At 46.4% G+C, this 19,815-nt stretch overlaps 1 pseudogene; it reads right to left on the bottom strand.

Annotated features, from left to right (window-relative positions):
• Positions 1 to 17,934: 17,934 nt before the first annotated feature.
• Positions 17,935 to 19,020, bottom strand: LOC116245075 (uncharacterized; annotated as a pseudogene).
• Positions 19,021 to 19,815: the final 795 nt, after the last annotated feature.

Below are 19,815 nucleotides of genomic sequence, written 5' to 3'. Positions count from 1 at the left end.
CCCCAACCCCAACCCCAACCCCAACCCCAACCCCAACCCCAACCCCAACCCCAACCCCAACCCCAACCCCAACCCCAACCCCAACCCCTGTAAGATTGAATATGTATGTATGATCAATAAAATGATTTTAATCCTGAACTTATATGAAAAACTTTCGAGATAAAACTGTATGGGTGTATGTAACTGGAAAAAGAATTTTTTAGATTTACCAACAAAAACAAGCTGCAAAACCATTGGATATCTTTATCAAAATGCTTCTTGAGGCTCAGTTTTCGCCAATAACTAAATCGAAAGATGTTTGGGCAAATAATCATAGTTTAATGATGATTCTTTTATGTCAAAGCATTCATAAGGCTACGTGAAGCAAAAATGTTCACTTTTTTTAATTTCCTTGCATGATTAGCCCAAAAATATAGTCAAAAGACATTCTTTTTTATTTTCATGCTGTGAAATTCTGGAGAATTCTTCAAGAAAATTATTTTCTGGTCGAATGGGAAGGCTTTTGATCAATATAGTACCACCTGGATGCATCTGGTGGACGCTAGTGCAGAGACAGAAGGTTATGCGCATACGAAACTTCTCAAAATATTTCTCATTTATCTGGGTTTAAGCTAATAAAGTAAGTGTAAAGAGTTCGGCACGATCAAACCAGATGATCATCAAGAAAAATCCACCAAATATCGAGCCTGCAGTTTTTCCTTTTACCGATTTTCTTTTTCTATTTGGGAAAAAGCTTTTTATACTATATCGAGCATAGAAAAACAAAAAAAGAGCTATGCTACTCCAAAATAATATATTTGAGCTAGGATATCCGATTTTACTGCCATCCACTTCCACAGGCTGGTACTTAGAACTGCAGCGCTCTGCAAGATATTGATTGCTGATAATCTTTCAGGATTATGCTAATAAATCGATATTGCTTCCAAATCGAATATAATAATTAAATGTTTAAAGCTAGCTCATCCCACAAGAAATACGCCAGGATCTCGTCAGAGGTACACCCAAGATCACATAGAAACGCTCTAAATTGATCAGTCGTGTTTTGGAGTAGGGAATTTCGGTCGTCAAGGCTTCTAAGAAGCTGGGAATCAAGATCTCCACGGCCAAGCTAATCCTCAAGAAATATAAATAAACTGGAGCGATTTTCCACAAGAAAATGCCCAACTACAAGCGAAAGGATCTCAGGGAGCCGACTATCGACAATACAGACCAAAAAGAGGTGGAAATTGAAATGAATGGGAATTAGATGACGTCAATGTAAAAGAAAATCGACAATGAGGAACTGAACGGAGAGGAATGCGGACCAAACCAGCCTGTAATGGGAATTTATTGGTACTGGCCAGTCTTCTACTATTGAATTTGATTGTCTTCAAAGAGTTATAAATATATAATCAAATCTGGTTTGGCTTTTAAATATGACGTTATGGCCATAATTTTATAGATAAGAGCAGTCACCCCCTCAGCTTCGCCCTTCCTTGCATCGCTACTCACCAAGGGGCATCTTTTTGATTCATGCCTCCTCGCAGGGCATCAATACCTTAAACTACCATTATCTGCGATTTTGATGGAATTTTTATTTGATTATCAAAACGAATATCTGTTGACGGAAAGATGAATGGCCAAATGTTTGAATACAAGTCCTCAGGATCATGGCCATCATGTGGTTTTAAAGTAATTTTCCATGATTTTTTAAAACTCTTTCTATTTTTTTCTCATCATTTTCATATGCGAATCGAAGAAAAATGGCCTTGAAGGTGTTTGGAAGCGCTATGTAGTTCGTAATTGATTTTTTCGAATGCGTCAATAATAAGTAGCAAATGCTAAATTTATAATCGTTCGCTATATAACTGCTTTAAAACGATTTAATATCAAAATCCTGAAATAGGCATGCGATAGCTTATCGAGCTTTTCTTTAGCATTGAGAAGTTAAAAACGACGTCAGTTCAAAAGAAATCTCGAGAATTTCCTTATCAAATTTTATATATTTTTGATCAAGAGCAATTTGTTTTGCAGGTTTCGAGCATGAACTTCCACACATTTGTAAATAGATACGAAAAATATGATCTTTTTCGTGTTTAGAAGACCATTTGATGGGCCTCATATTTTCGATTGCCGGCTCATACATTTATTAATGCATAATAAATGCCTAACTATGCCTTCTCTCAAACAGAATCATTTATACAATCTTGATGCCTTTAGAGGGGTAAAATATCTGCTATTTTTTGGGATTTGAATGTTAGTTGGGAATTTTTAGTAGGCTAAGACCATCGATGGATAGTTGGCTTACATGTTATTCAGTAAGCATATCTGTCCTTACATCTCATGAACGGTACAATACTGATGAATATATCATGATTCAAGAAGAAATGCATTCATTTATGATTTATGTGATGATTTTTATCCCTGACGACGATATTACACATGAATATCAGTTAATAAATAAAAAAAATCCAAATAATTTCATTTTTGGCCAGCCAAATTTGAAATTCAATCTAATTTTGCATAACTTGCCTCACTTTGATTAATAATTTACAAAAAAATATTAAAAAGTAATTAAATTCAAATAATAAATAACCCTTTCTCATTACTGGTCCATATCAAAGATGATTTAACTTTAATTAGGATGGGGATTAAGTATGATCGTTTCATTATTTTTTCCTTAGCTAAGAGGATGATCGTTATAATTAATGATAGCATGCTACTTAAAGGAAGAAATACAATATCAGACAAGCTTTCCCTATTTATAACTCGTTAATTATACGACTAATATAAGTTTTTCCCTTTATTTTTCCTTAAGGAAGCCCCCAAGGGCCTCTTTTTCAAAGACCCTATTTAAACTGTATATGTCTGTATCAAAGCAGTCATTTAAATCAATTCGGCCCGATTTAACTTCGTTTATTAATCTTTTATGTAAAACATAGAAATCAAGAGGACCAACAGCCTCCAAATCGAGGGCCCAGATCCCCACCCCAACCACAGCGAAACAGTCATAGAGAAACCAGTCGGACGATCATAATACGGCCTCTCCACTCTCTTCGCCAGTCGGTCCAGGATGCCTAACTTCCTGAGCCAAGCGCTAAGGGGTCTCGCGGCGAGGCCAGTTCCAAGGACCCAGTTGAGCCAGACATGAAGAAATCGAAGCTGGGCAGTCTGCTGAGGAGCAAGTTGAAGGAGATGAGAAACGTAACGACCTGCGAAATCTGCGATTCGGAGATGAAGAAGTCCAACGACCAGCTCTACATGTGCAACTGCGACCACAAATTCAATTTCTGCGAATCCTGCCTCCACCACTACGTCATCTACAAGGTCAAGATCTTCGAGGAGGTGCGCTGCCCCCGCGAGGATTGCCCCGCACTGCTCGATATGAACTCGGGATTCTTCAAGCAGCTCCCCTCGGACATCCAGCGAAACTACCGGAGACTGCACCAGTTCTATCAGACCGCCAACGATCCGAACGTCAAGCTCTGTCCCAAGGAAAATTGCGAAGGCTTGATCAGGACCACATTGGAGAACGTGATGGTTTGCGATAAGTGCGAAGCGTAGTTTTGCGGTCGTTGTCTCCTGGCAAGGCACGAAGGGGACTGCGACAAGCACTAGGTGCAATTCTTCGAGAGCAATTTGCACTACCGACAGTGCGTGAAGTGCAAATTCGTGATAGAGAAGAACCAAGGATGCAACCACATGACCTGCAGATGCGGATATCAGTTTTGCTATGTCTGTGGAGCTGTCTGGGCACCTGCTCACTACGGCAACCACGATTAAAATGGCAATCTCATAGTGGTATAAAACGCAGCTGCTCCCAACGTCAACTACGGTGACGATCCCTGCTGTGATTGTTAATGCTGCAATGAGTGCTGTGGAGACACCCTCGCCTGCATCTTCAAGGCACCTCTCAAGCTCTTCCTCATCATCCTCTTCGTAATGCTGATGATCTTCATCTTCTGCTTCAGGGACCTCTTCGTCATGGTCGGCATGATTATCGTCTGCATCATAGCTGGCCTCTTCGGATTCTCATTCGAAATACTTTCCGAACTTGATGGCTGGGCCTGTGTCTTAGGAGTCATTTTTTCCCCATTCTCATGATTGGAGGAATAGGATTCGCATTTAAGGAAATTTTTGTGATGTTGTGCCTGACCTTTGCTCCTAGTATTGGACTCTTTTCTGTGACGGACTGAGTTCGATCTTGGCCATCTGATTTTACCATGTTTTTTTAAGATAATATAAAATATGAAATTATTAAGGTGTGAAGATAATCACATGAGGCTATAGGCTATGAGTATGTCCTGATGGAAATGCTTGTTGTATTTCTGGTTATTTTTTTTATAATTCTCCACAGACTCCATTTCTCTCTGTTTGTATTTCTTCAAGTTATCGGTGCTGATGATGGCGATGGTCTCCTATCCTGGCTCGCGGTGAATTCGATGGTTTAGTCTTTTTGATCCCACACTTTTAGCATTTTTTGCTTGAATGCATTGCTTCCCATCTTGGCCTTTACGCCCTTCTTTTCGCTCTTGTCGACATGCAGGAGGAAATAACCCAGGGCGGAGTTGTTGACCATCATGTTGAATGATGCCCAGATGTTCTTGTTTCCTTCTATGGGATTGAACCTGTTGTCCTTTCCGAATTTTGATCATAGCTTATAAGTGCGCTGTGCAAGAAATTATCACGGAAATGTCGCTCATTTTTGCTCAGAAATGCCGAAAGTACCCTACGAGTACACCCCGAAAGTAAGACTCTCTTTGACTTAGACCTACGAAAAGTACATAGCGATGATATACTTTCCGACTGTCATCTCAGAAAGCTCCAGATAATGGTCGCAAAACTTATTCTCAGTTCGAATGGTCTTAAGCTCGTACTCTTCTTGCTGATTAGGCTGGGAGATTTGCTTGAGAACCACGTACGTAATGGTAAGATATGGATTCTGGCTATCCTCTTTCTCCTTTTTGTCAGTTTCGGAAATGGTGATGGTGAAGGCGCTGGAGCCGGTTCCGGGGGTGGCTTCAAAGACGTCAAGTCTACAAAGGTGAACTTGTTCATCTTGCAGTCTTCGAGCTCAGTGTAGAGGTAATTTGCATTGTCGCGGACCTTGCAGACGGTCAGGTAGGTGAAGTTGGATATGAATTCGTTCCAGGTGACATTGAAATCGCCTTGGATCTTCTTGCCGTTGCCACTGACCATGTTTTACCCCCATGGATTGTAAAGCTTTACCATTTTTTTGCCATTTGCTTAGAAAAACTGTTCCTAAGTTATTGAATATTTACGACGCAATAAATGTGCTAATTTTCCACTTTTATCTAGATCTGGCCCAGGGTTTGATGCTCGATGCTGACACGACGCTCGCCTGATGTTCCTGTACCTGTGCACATCACATAGTCCCTCTCGGAGTAGTTTAGAACTTGCTTAAAGAATGACTAATTAGTCTATGGGGTGGCGTCTCCTCGGGCAAGATATAGTTTTTGGTGGGGGCTCCAGTGAGAGCGTGCAGAGCCTCGTGTGGCAATCCGCCTAATAAGATTTTTTGTACCATCGATGGCGTCGTAAGATTTCCAAAGTTTGGCCCAGCATTTCTCCAGGATCATCACGTAGGTCTCGCAGCCTTCAGCGCTTGGTCTGCATCCCAGCAGCTACTTTTTGTCAACTTGAACTGGGAAGAGATCATCGACGATCACTTCTTGTAGGATACCCTTGAACATCATGCGGGCCATGTAGGCTCCATTCTTCCCAAGGTTTTACGTCAGGGAACAGCCTCATAACACGTTCAGGACGACGAGTGAGAGCAGCCACAGCGCTGAGGAAGTAGCAATCGCCGACAGTTCCCTGCAGGATATCGGTGGGTAATGTACTGTTATACATGAATGTTGAGGGAGTCTTCAACAAGTTGGTGGAGATGGTCTCGAGGGTATCCCAGCGTATATTTATTTCTGTATTTTGTGCTTTATATGTTTTTTTCTGTGTAAAATTGCTGTCCCTCCATTTCTTGCCTTTATAATCCTATGTAATGACGGTCTAATATTAGGACTTTTTAATCATTCTAACCACTAATTCATCAATATTATTTTTTTACCCCTGAATCCACTTTTCCCGGTGTTTCAACAACTGCACCAGCTCTCCCTTCCCTATTTTCTTAGTGTCGATCGTTTAGTACTGCGCTGTGAGACGGCCCATCTCTTCAGGATTCATATTGAAAATAGTTGGAGAAGGCAGTGGTTCTTTGAGAGAGACTGCGGTTGCAATGTTTTGAGGTTGGGCTGCGTAGCCTATATTGACTGCGTTGAGAGTTGGCAGTTTGTCGTTCGGTAAATTTTATTTATTTTCCAACTATGAGCCTGACTACGGTTCTGTCGAAGGGGACCTATTTTTGACAGGTGAGGTGTAGACTTAGACATAATAGTCCTTCTGGGAAAGCAAAGAGCATAGGAAATTCATGGAGTTACGAAATGATTATAATCCTCTATCACAAAAACAGGAATTTCAATGCAAATCCACAGATACAATAGATCCTGCCCCTCATTCTTCACAAGACCCGTCTCGGAAGGCCTCCCCCCCATGTTCCAGCATATTTTATCTGAAAGCCAACTTTGTGAAAGATTCGTCATCTTATTTTCTGAGTTCATTTGTCGAGAAATCGCGAATTGCATTTTGGGAGGGATTTATTCCCAAGGGCTAACGAGAGGGAGATGATCTTACGTAGAGACGCGAAAATATATACCGAGAATGATAGCTTTTGTCTTTGCTTTTATTCGCGATATATTAATGGGAAAAAATGCGACGTATATAATAATCGAGAGCCAATACCATAATCCCACTACCGCGTATTCTATGGAGGAAATCGATAGCTGCCGACCGGACTACCGCTTCCTGTCCGTTTTCGACAACTTCGTCCGTAAAAATTCGCCTATTATTGACGCAAGCATTATCGATCGTTCAATCAGCTTCGTAAATTTCCCAAAAGATTTTTAAAAAAATACGCCAGGGCTAGAAAGCTTGCTGAGAACGTTGCGAACCCACTACGGCCCACCATCACCGATGCCTGATAATTATGAAAATTATTTTGATTATATACTTGAAGGTTTATCATAAAAGCTTGCCAATAAACAGTAATGCCGAGACCCAATCCCCATAAAACGATATTACTCGAACCCGCCTCCTCTAATATGGAGGATAAATAATCGGGGAGTTGGTGGCTTCAACCAGATAAGAGGACCAGCCTCGACGATTGATCGCTCGTACACCATCCCCCTGCCCGCTAATCAGCAAGAAATCGATATCAGATATCAAGTCAATCATCTCACGATTCGCTCTAGCGTTTCAGCATCTCGATGGCTTCGTCGATCTCCTTGTTCCGCTCCTCGACATTGAAGAGGCCCTTCTCGTACTGTTGCCGCTCGAAGCGCTCGCGACTGCCGTAGACTAGATGGGGAGAGGAGTACACCCGGAGGCGGAGGAGTGGTTGTTGACTGAGTGGGAGCTGTTCTGCCACCGTTTCAACTTCTTGTTCTCCTCGTAGAGCTGCGCCAGGAACTTGCTGCTCTCGTTGGAGATCTTGTAGGCGGGCTCCACGGGCGGCTTCTCCACCCGCGTCGGCTGGATCACGATCTGGGGCTGCATGCTCACCTGCGTGTCTTCGTCCTTCATCACCACCACTCGCGGCTCCTCCCGCGGGAGTATAAGCGGAATCTAGGGCTGCCGCATGGGCGGAGGCATGTAGGAGGAGCGAGAGTATGAGGAGGAGCCACCGTGGGACGGCAGGGTATTGATAAAGCGGTCCACGCTGACGGATAGGCTGGAGATTTCGGAAAGCAAACTGGTGAATTTGAACTCTTCTGGCTCGATGGACCTGAATTTGGGCAGCTTGTCCGGTGGCTGCTCGCTTTCCTCCTTGCTTTCTTCGTTGCTGCCGCCCTCATCCTCCTCCTACTACCCCTCTTCATCCTCATCCTCATCCTCGTCTTCCTCGTCGTCCCCATCCTCTTCGTCTTCGTCATCCTCGTCGTCTCCTTCTTCCTATTCATCCTCATCGTCCTCGTTCTCCTCATCCTCCTCCTCTTCCTCCTCCTCGGCGCTGTTCTCTTCCTCCTCGTCGCTCATATAACTATACAATTTAAACAAATCGCAGTTTATTGCATCAAAACTACCAGAATTGTGCTGGGTGGGGAATAGGGAAATTAGCATGGTCAAAGAATGGGCTTCGGTGGTGGATTGCTTATTATAAGTTTCAAATATGAACATCTACTCGATCAAGGAGGAGGGACAGGCTCTGGAATAGATCGGACTGGTCCTCGACACCCCCTAGCGGTACGTGCTCTCTGACGAAGACTGAAGCTCTAGCTGGCGCTCATCCGTTTGTCTGAGTTGGCCAACGCGGATCAGTTGCTCTTCTGGGGCAAGATAACAACAACGGGATCGCCCTACTACATCGCCATGGCTGTCGACTTCAAGGGCAGTACTCCTTCCCGCATAAGAAATTCTTCTACAGCACTGACAAGTTCATCTTCGCAGAACTCCCCGCCCTCGACCAGTACAACCGACCCAATGCCAACTCCCACAACAGTGCCCCCTTCACGGGCAACCCGCAAACCGTCCTGCAGGCCGTCCCCGAAGGCGAGGCCCAGCCTCCGCAGAAGAACGAGGATGACTCAGAAGAGGAAGAGGCAGTGAAGTGCAGCCGAAGAGCTACACTGAAGAGGATAGACTCGCTTACACAGTGGCAGCCATTGAGCAGGAATGCCAGCTTGCCCCTCTCGGCGCCTTCCGCATGGCTACTTCCCACGAACTCCGCTACAACGATGAGTTCAAGGGCGTAGGGGGATACTAGTTCTCGCTGAGTAGCTTCCGCCACTTCCGCTATCCCCTCTCCGCAGAGGCGCGCTCCAGAATAGGTAAAGAGGAAGAGATTTAGAAAGCGTGGAGGCGATTTTCACCTTCGACTTGTTCGACCGCATCCAGAACCCTCACTTTTGGTCTGCGCAGGTGAACACAACCAATCGTTCGGAACGGTGCGTTCATTCCTATGGCCAGGATACGTGGCCTATGCCTTCTTCAGCAAGAACACTTTCGGCGGAGTCTATTACGGAAACGGCATAAAGCAGGTGGAATTGGCGTTCTACGTGTGATTTGATCCATCCTCTGTCCCTGCCGCCATTCATATTAATCATTAACCTACTCATACTGAAGAGTAAATGGGACTCATTTGATAAATTGGTGGCATATAGTGGCCCTTTAGATGAATGTTTTATTGGTGTTTAATAGTTATATCACAATGAAGCTCACTAGCCTTCTCTTGCTTCTTACCCTCTCCTCAATCGTCCTTGCCGGTCACGACGTTCCATGTTCTACTGTGGTTTCGGCGGCAACTTCTGCGGACAATCATCTACAGACGACGTCAATCCCAACGTCAAAAACGTGATCCTTGCCTTTGTGAACACACAGACCGACGGCAGCGTCATTGCTGACGACGCCAACTTCCCCACCGACCTCATCGCGGCCTGGCAGGCCAGTGGAAAGAACGTGCTCATCTCCGTGGGCGGACAAAACGGCAACTGGCCCAACGTCTTCGCCAGCGCCACCAGCACAACTAACTTTGTCAACGCCCTCGTTGGCATCGTCAACAAGTACGGCCTTGATGGAGTCGACCTTGACATCGAGAACTACTTGGCTACTCCCCGCACCGTCGCCAACATGATTCTTGAACTGAGAGCCGCCCTGGGAGACGGCCAACTAATTGTGGTCTCCCCCGAGGATGTGACCGTCATGCAGGAGTTCGGAGTGCCTATGCTGACCAAGCGACCGGTTACTACAACTACTTCGTGCCAATCATCCAGCTGGCTGACCACGCCATCGACTTCTATCAACCTCAAGCCTACAACAACTGGTACGAGATGACCTACGGAACCGTTGATTACATCAAGAAGTCTACCTGAACTGGCGCAACTTGCAGGGCATGGTGAACTGGGCCTCTCCCATTCCCAACTTCAGCGGAGTCGACGGAAACAAGTTGCTGATCGGTCTGTAGGCCTCCACCTCAGCAGGCGGTTCAAACTACTACGTCAATCCCAAATAATCCAAGATTTTAAGGATTGGCTGGCCGCCAACAACTACCCTCTGCGTGGTTTTATGATCTGGGATAGCAACTGGGACGCTCTCAATGGTTATCTCATCTCAACGGCATGCACCTCATGATTAATTTCTCAGAATAATTATCCTCTTGCTCTTGTGGGGAGGATGCATAAGGAGATTTATGTTATATTGAATGGTAGTATGATGACCATTATATTAATTAATGAAGTTCGCTTCTGTTTTATTACTTCTCATCATCGCTGGCTTCCAGGCTCAGGCGTACGATGTCTCTATCTTCTACTGCGGATTTGGCGGTGATTTCTGCGGTCAATCTAATACGGATGATGTGAACCCTGCCGCCTCGTTTGTTATTCTGGCCTTCGTGAACACAAATCCCGACGGCAGCGTAACTATCGACGATGCCAACTTCCCCACTGACTTGGTCAACAGCTGGCAATCCAAAGGAAAGAAGGTCATCATTTCCGTTGGTGGCCAGAATGGAAACTGGGGCAACGTGTTCGCTTCCGCAGACAGCATCAACAACTTCATCAACTCTCTCACCACAATTGTCAACAAGTACGGATTGGATGGAGTCGACCTGGATATTGAAAGTTACAATGCAACCCCCCGTACCGTTGCCAATGCCATCATTCAACTCAAGGCTGCCCTTGGAACCAGACTCATCATTGTCTCTCCTGAAGACGTTGCCATCTACCAAGGCACTACCGTCCCCACTCCCGATGCTGGAGGAAACCCCTTCAACTATTTCGTGCCTATTGTGGACCTTGCGACAGTGCCATTGACTATTATCAGCCCCAAGCTTATAATAACTGGTACGACGGAGAAGTAGGAGGATCTCTTCGCTACCTCCAGGACGTCTACGAGAACTGGAGAAACCTCCAGGGCACTGGCCAGTGGGACACCCCCATTCCCAACTTCTCCGGAGTTGCTGGAAAGAAGCTGCTGATCGGTCTGTTGGCCTCCCCAACTGCTGGAGTCGCCGGATACTATTCCACTCCTGACACTATTTCCCAGTTCAAGAGCTGGATTGCCGCCAACAACCACGAGCTCAAGGGCTTCATGCTTTGGGATTCCAACTGGGACACTCTGAACGGGCGCGTAATCTCCAACGCCTGCTCGGCTTGATCCATATCATCTTCGATCTTATCTATATCACAAAAATCTATCGAATTCCTAAATGTAAACTTACTTATATTTGACTTTTTCACCAACTATTCAAACTTACTTTTCACCTAAGCTCTAATTACTCAACCAGTAAGCAGTTGCTAATTTATTTCAACTTAAAGCATTGGTTTTCTTCGATTATTTGCCCATTACGGTCAACTGATGGTAAAAACTGGCATGATTTTATTCTTGCATTTTATTTATGAAGACCTCTGTTATCATCCTACTCCTTGTAGGCTTCGTCTGCATACAGACTCTCCCCGTATCCATCTTTTACTGTGGCTTCGGAGGCGACTTCTGTGGCCAATCCACCACTGACGATGTCAATCCCAACGTCAAATTCGTGATTTTGGCATTCGCCAATCCCCAAGCCGATGGAACCGTCCTCGTCGACGATGCCAACTTCCCAGGAACTCTGGTGGCGAATTGGCAGGCCAGTGGAAAGAAGGTACTCATTTCAGTGGGCGGACAGAACGGCAACTGGCCCTTCGTGTTCTCCACCGCCACCAGCATCAGCAACTTCATCAGCTCCATGGCCAACATCCTCGTCACTTACAACCTCGATGGTGTGGATCTCGATATCGAAAACTACATGGCGACCCCCCGCACCGTCGCCAATACCATCCAATCTCTGAGGGCGGCCATCGGAAACAACAAGTTGATCATCGTTTCTCCCGAAGACGTGGCAGTGATCGGCAGCGTCGGCTTCATTCCCACCCCCGATACTCCTGGACAGCCTTGGAACTACTTCATCCCCATCGTCAACCTGGCCGATCAATACATCGACTTCTACCAGCCTCAGGCTTACAACAATGGGTATGACAGCTACGCTGGCGGTTCAGTGGGATACCTGCAGGAGTCTATCTCAACTGGGCTAACCTCCTCACTACTCCCATCTCTGGATACAACGGTATTTCTGGAAGCAAGTTGCTGATCGGTCTTTAGGCCTCCACATCGGCAGGAGGATCCAGCTTCTACGCCTCACCCGCCGTCATCACTCAGTTCAAGAGCTGGATCAGCACAAATGGCTACCAGCTGGAGGGCTTCATGATCTGGGATAGCCATTGGGACGCACTCAACGGCTATGCCATCTCGACTGCTTGTTCTTCTTGATCCACACATTCAATCACACCAAAATCGCTACCGCCAATATGAGTCATCGATTGCAATTAAAACTTATATGAGGCTGTTGGTCAGTTGACTTCCTCCTTGGATGCTGCTACGATCCATCTTGCCTTTTGGACCTGCAGGAAAAGCAGGCTGCTCTTTTTTCCGCCTTTGTTGAAGAAGATCTCGGCGATTTGTCCTTCTCCTTGCTGCTGCCTTACCAAGATTCGCTCGCTCGGAAGTGTCTTACAGTCCACACGACGCTGCAGGAGCACGAATTATCCATTTATGCCAGCTTTAGAAGCTACAGCCATTCCTATTTGGACTTGCTGTCCAAACTCACCAGCTAGCCACTGATGAACGTCTTCACCAGCTCTCCCAAAGCAAAGAAGTGAGCAATTTTTTCCCCGTAATTTTCCTCCTTCTCCAATATTGCCACCATCTTGTTCACTGTGCCTTTGATTTACTGCTTTATCTCCTCTTTGCGTCCCTAGAGCATTTTCTACTTGCTGAGCTCCATCTGCCTCCTGCTTTCAAACACACCGTCCCTGAATTCCCCTTCCCACTTGCGTCCAAGTGGTCCACGTAGTATCCGCTTCCGTGCATTTGGTGGTCCTTCCATATGCCGTCGTAGTGAGTTCCGTTGGCGAAGGTAAACTTGCCCCTTCCGTGCTGCTTTCCTCCACCCACTATCCGCTGTAGACTGCACCATCAGGATAATAATAGCTACCGTATCCTTCAATCCTGTCGTCTCCCAGTTTCCCTCATAGTACTCTTGGCTTGCGCTCTGTGGATCGAAGGGAAGCAGTAGTCGACCGTATCCCTGTTTGACCTTTACACCCTTTACTATCTTCCAATTGCCTTCGTAGACCACTCCATTTAAGTATTCAAACCTGCCATATCCAACCAGCTAGAACGGTTGTGGTTCTGGCTATACCTCCTTCGGTGGTTCTTCCACAGCATTCTTAGGGTCTTTTTTCGGTCCCATTTGTATAACTTAATACGATTACTAAATTCAAAGAATAAAGGTAGGGGTAAGGTGAATATAGGTGAATATGATTGAATGGCTAAGTGATTGCTGATCAGTGGATGCTCTCCTCGATTTCCTTGAGCTTTTCGCGCAGGACTGCCATGGCTTTCTTGACGATGGCGACCGGAGAAAGGGAGTTTACCGATTCCACCTTGAAGATGTACTGTCCTTCTTCTTGCCGATCCTCAGGAAGTTCTTCAGGTTCGCCATATCCAGCGCCTCAGCAGTCTTCTTGCACTCACCGCAAAAGATGCACTTCTCCTGGCTGACCACTCGAACACGCCCTCATGCACTTCAAACACCTTCACGGGGCAGGAGTCTCGGATTGCGAACTTTTGCTGGGTATTCAGATCGATAGAATCATCGATCTTGATCTCGGGGTCTGGCTGGAAGGTGGCGAGGGCGACTGGCGACCACTTGGCGTGCATTTTTCCGATGCCCTTCTGCACCTCGAAGCGAATCTTGATCTCCTGGTTCTTGGCGAGCTTCACGATGGGAATACCGATGCGTTCCTCTTTGTTGCGGTTCGAAAAGTATTGCACTGGCTGCACGGGACGAATCTCCTCCTCTTCGGACTTTAGCTGGTCGAAGACTGAGCGGATGTGCAGCGAGGTCACCTCCATCACTTCCTCTCCGGTGTTCTTGGCCTCCAGCATGAAGTATGCCTTGCAGACCTGGCAGTCCTCCACGCTCTTCTCTGCGCAGGAGCATTCCCAGGGGTACTTGAACTCGTCGACGGCATCGCTGACGAAGGGGATGAGGCCGATGCGTTGGCACAGGAATTCGTCATGGAGTACTGAGGTGTTTTCGACGATGCTGACGAGGTGGGGCGCCAGTGTGGGTACTTCTGAGATCATGATGCGTCGGAGGGCGTTGGCGAGGCTGACGTCGCAGCCGGTGAGGGCGAAGCGGATGCTTTCCTGCCCGATATCAAGGATCTCAATGCTCACTTTCTACATTTGAACTATTATAGTCAATATTTAAAGTTGAAAAACCCCCCTCCATTTAAATATCCACACATGCTAACTTTCACCACCCGCATAATCACTCCACAATTAGACCAGCCCCTCATTGTGAGAATAAAAAATCATAGAAATCATTCGTATCGCTAGCTTTTCAACTGTGATGTCTCTTTTCGCAATCCTTGAGTATTCTTTTTGGGCGTAGAGTAGATGCCTGGACTATAGTGAGTGAAGGTAAACGTTGATCTTCCTGATTGCAGTCTCAATTTATCTTTCAACACAAATTATTCCTTAAATTTCACTAGCGTCCCAAACTTAGATTGCAAATCACTGATGTAGAATTGCCCTCGAGACAAACTCACCTCAGCATGGAGCCTTGAGACAGTGATATCGTCGATCCTGAGATTGGAATTGTGGCCTCTGCCGATTTTGACAGGGTTGGTTTAGGTTGGAAAAAGTATATGCGTGCTTTTGCTATGAGTGCGACTTTCGAGGATGATGTAAGGCCTGTTAACTTTGAGATATTCAAGGAGAACGATTTCTGTTCTGTTTGTGAGTACGATGGTTTGGGGTAAAGCTGTTTGCAATTTAGCATTAAAACCTTGAGAAATTGTAGCTGACAGCATTGTCAGTCACCACGCTCTTCACCTTCATGTTGATCCATTACTTGAGACAGCCCACGTGGATGAGACCGCACGAGCCACTGCACATGCAGGGCGTGATGAGAGGGTTACCTACTGTATGCTACTCACAAAGACACACTCTGCAAATGCCTTTTGCTGTTTGTTAGGCTAGACGATGTAGACTCCTTGGTTGGTGTCCAAGTGGGAAGTCTCTCTCATCTGCTTCACCCCATTCTCATCGTTTATTTCAATCACCTATAAGCTAACTTTCCCGAGCCGAATGATGCTGCCCACTTCAAGGGGTATCCCTACTGGTTGGGATCCTTACAAAAGTCAGCCACTGATACATAGGAGTTGCTATTGTATTCTGGCATTTCCTAGGTCATGAAGGGGTATGGGCGGACTCCGGTTGTCTCTGCTGATTGGATGCGGTACTGTTTGGTGGCATCATCGTATAGGACTGATGCGACGAAAATGTTTTTCATCTCGAAGTATGTTCCTCTGTCCTCTGTGATGAAGATGATCTTGGTTGCTAAATAGGCATAGAGTTACAATTGGTCTGACGATAGATTTTCCCACTTTCGTTGATGCATATTCTCTCTACAGGCAGGTTCTAGGTTGGGCATTGGTAGTCGTAGAGTCCCTAGTTGTCTCTGAACCACGTGAAGACTTCCAGTACAATTCTAGATAAGAGCAACTTTTACCCTGGATTGTATGGCTATTCGATGATCCTTTTGTGGAGTGCCTTGGTGAAGCTGCCCTGGTGGATGTACATAATAGCGTTTTGGATGGAATCGCTCACCCCACTTGCACTTATACAAAGATATGCAATTAAAGTGGCATCTGAGCAGTTATATATACCAGATGAATAGCATCCAACCTTCACCCTGATAATAGGTGGGTGAGGATGGAATGGGAAGCGAATGGTTAGTGAATATTACTTGGTGATCACTTTTCCTGGGGGTTCCAGTTGTTCTTGCTCTGGATTACGTTGATCAGGGACTCCTTGACGTCTAGCAGCTTGTGCAGGTTTTATATTTCCCTGTGGAGCTCATCGTTTTCGTTGGAGAGGGCGATGTGCTGCTCTGTGGTCTTCTTGTCGCGTTCCGCCAGCAGTGCCTTCATGCGAGCTTGCATCTCTTCGGCTAGCAGCTTTTCCTTCTGCTCAAACTCCTCCCTAAGCTCGTTCTGGCGCACCTCGTTATCGTGGCAGATGTCGAACAGCTCCTCTTCCTTCAGCTTCTCCAGCCGCTTCACCCGCTAAAGCCACTCCCGCTCCATTTCTAGAGACGCTCCTCTGCCTGCTCCTCCGAACGCTGCAGAAGCGGCGTTCCTCCTAGAGATCCTGGAGGACAGCTTGGTATGCGCTTGGTATTCCTAGACTTTCCTGAGGGCTTCATCGACGTCAGAGCGGTGGGCAAGTGTGATGCCCTGGTTGTGCTGCATTTTGTAGTCTTAGTAGCTTAGGGCGAGATTATCGCGTTCCTCTTCGAGCTCTTTGATGCGAGACTCTTTTTCGCGTTCCAGCCATTCATACCTTTCCTTCCAGCGTACAAGCTCTCGGTTGATGCGTTAATTCTCCTGCTAGAGGAAGCGCTGCTTGATCAGTATCTCTTCGGTTTCTCCCTCACGCTCCTCCAGCTCGTTTTCCAGCTTTTTCTTCTCGAGAAGGTAGTTATTGAGTAAGATCTTCATTTATCGCTCCTTTGCTTCCCAGATCCTGCGCTCATCAACTTTCTCGCCGTTGACGCCCTTCACGGCCATGGTCAGTTTCTGGTTGACTGCAGACAGCTATTCGTTCTGCTTGCGGAGACGGAAAATTTCGCTTTCGCGCTCTTCGCTTTCCTGCTGGCGTTGCTTGAGCTTGTCAAGGTAGTCGTTGAGTTGTGCTTTCAGGTCCTCCACTTTTCCCTTCAGCTTGCCTTCTGACAGCCTTAGCAATTCGTTAGTTTCGGTGAGGTAGTGAATGCGTTCCTCGTGCTTCTGGTTGAGAATCCTATCCTTCTGCAGTTCGAAGCTATTCTCCTGCTATTTGCTGCGGAAGTCCTTGAGGCGTCCCTTCAGTTTGCGACTCAGGTAGGAGAAGAGGGAAGTTTCGCTGGCCACTTCGTTGATGTCTGCCAGCTGGTCCTTGCCCACGCCGAACTCCTGCAGCAGTCCAATCACCTGCAGCTTCAGCTTGAAGAAGATCTCCTCGTGTTTAATCTTAAACAGGTTCTCCAGTCGCTAAGCCTTGTCCTCAGAGTATTCGCGCAAGCTCTCCAGCTCCGCTTACAGTTCTGCTGGCTATAGATGTTCCTTTAATTTCCTCACCAAAGCTTCACAGCGGTTTCCCAACTCACGGATTTTGAGTTCTTTTGTTTCGTTCTCCTTCCTCAGGATCTCGATAGTCCTCGTGGATTATCCGCGGAGAAACACTGAAGCCCTTACCCTGTCATCTTCCTGCAGTGGAAAATACTTGCTGGCAGAGGTGGATTCGGCGAGGGGGATGTTGCTGCGGACTTCACATGGGTCATCACTTTGCTGTTGCGACCGGGAGACTGCATGGCTGTGTGGGGCTTCGGCTCGGGAGCCTTGGGGAGGAGCGACTCGATGGGCTTGGGGATTAGGGATTCGATGGGTTTCTTTGTGTCTTCAGGGCGGGGATCCTTGCCCTCGCTGTAGATCTGCTTGATCTGGGATCGGTAGAGGGCCTCTATTTCCTTGAGGCGGTCCTGCCTGGCCTGCGAGGGGACTTTTTCCTTCGGGCGTTCTGGCTCGCTCATTGAGTGATGATGATGTTAATAATATGATGGGTGCTGATGGGTAAAAAGGGAATCAGCGGTCCAAGGGAGGGGATTTCATCGATCCATCTTCTTGCCGGCGACCAGGTAGGCCTCTTCCTTCTTCTTCATCCCCACCAGAGTCTTCTTGAAGACGTTGTCCTGCGTCTTGCTGGTGGCTCCGTAGAGGTTAAGCTTGACGTCCAGTCTCAGCTGGTGGATGGGAGGCAGCGAGCTGGCCTCGTCCTCGACTTCTCCTCTTTCTTGTTCTTGATTTTCATGGACTTTTCGGGAGTGTCGTCGTGCTCGGTGGCCTTGTTGATGGAGGAGGAGTGAGGCATGCCGAAGATGGTGGAGCGGAAGTTGGATTGGGTCATGTTTGCTACGTCTGCGAAGTATTCGTGCTTTAGGGCCTATTTCGCTGTGATTCGCTAGGCTGGATCATAGGCGAGCAGTTTTTGAAGGAGGTCAATGAGTTCCTTGGTCCGTTCGGAAGCAATTTTTCGAAGCCTATGCCTTTCTTTTGAGGGAAATTAAACTCATTCTGGCTCATGTGGGTGGCTCTGCTCTTGAACAGATCAATCAAAGCTTGCTTCGGCGTTCCCAGGACTTTGTTGATTTTGTGGATCTGATCGAGTTCCCCCTTGCCGTTGAAGAGGGGGTACTTGGCCACCATCTCGAACAACACACACCCATACCCCCAAACGTCCATCTTTGAGTCATAGTAGCCGTCAGTCATCAGGCACTCGGGAGCGCGGTACCAGCGCGTCGAAATATACTCAGTGTAAGGCTGCTTGGAGTATATGCCTATATGGGTGGGTAGTTACCTTTACACGAGCCGAAGTCGGCGAGTTTGATGGAATCTCCCGAAATGAGCACATTCTCGGGCTTGATGTCTCTGTGGAAGATGCCTTTGCCGTGGATGTAGTCGATGGACTTGAGGAGCTGGTACATGTAGACCTTCACCTTCTGGCTCTGCAGGTTCTTGTTCCGCACCAGGCACTCGTAGAGATTCTGCTCCATGAGTTCGAATACCAGAGCCAGTTTGCCTGGGTGTGGCGTGGAGTACCTGTGGGTTCATCGTAGAGGACTTCTATGAGTTTGATGATGTGTTAGTGCGGCGTGAGTAATTTGAGAGCCTGTATTTCTTTGAGTTTTTTGACCTTTTCGATGGTTTCGTACTTCTTCTTCATGCACTTGATGGCGACCAGCTTGTGCGTCTTGATCGACTGCGCCATGAACACCTCGGAAAAAGTACCCTCGCCCTTCTTCGCCTACAACCGGTACTGGTCCATTAAATATTATTTATACATCAAACCACCCCAGCAATAACAGAATTCTATTAGCCATCATACCGATAAGTCCTTCACTCCTTATTGCCACATATTGCCAAACACTGCCACCACACTCACATCTCCTCTCGGGAAATCAACCCCTATTCAATCTTCCCCAGCCAGCCAAGCCCCACCTCATAACCTAGCTTTGATGGATTGCTTAAGGTTCATTCAAATGGATAGATAATTCAATAATTTGAGGGTGCAAATCATTCTGTCCTGCCGATTGCCACATTCACTTGTTGGATATAGCAGGAATCAACCTTTTCATACCTGTCAGATGCAGAAACCAGATAATTCTTGAATTTTAATCCCTCGAGGTCGTAAAATTAATCGTTCTTTGGATTTCGTTTATACATCCGCACGCAATTACTTCTTCGTTTGTTCTAGTAAAGCAACTTGAAGGAATCTTTTGCTGAGAGTTTTTTTGAATCAGTGAAAATGCAAACTTCTGCAAAATTGTAACCAGACTAAGGATTTTAGAACACTAACACTAATTGCTAATCACCACTTAAACTCCACACCATACATCCAGAGGAGCCAGAGGCGGACAAATTCATTTCACAAAATTCCAGGTTATAGGAGTATCGGTCCATAATAGCACTGACCCATTCTCAACAGCTTTCCACTGTTTATATAGGTATCGGTCAACTGTATGCGCTAGGCGTTTTATTTACGATGTTGATGTTGTTTCCTCTTTTGTAGCCCCTATCACATGTAAAATTAAATTTATGCTCTACCGCACCCCTAAACGAA

Source organism: Nymphaea colorata, unplaced genomic scaffold (assembly GCF_008831285.2).
Source record: "Nymphaea colorata isolate Beijing-Zhang1983 unplaced genomic scaffold, ASM883128v2 scaffold0492, whole genome shotgun sequence".
In the NCBI taxonomy this organism is placed as follows: domain Eukaryota; kingdom Viridiplantae; phylum Streptophyta; class Magnoliopsida; order Nymphaeales; family Nymphaeaceae; genus Nymphaea; species Nymphaea colorata.
This window is presented reverse-complemented; position numbering and strand designations above follow the sequence as displayed.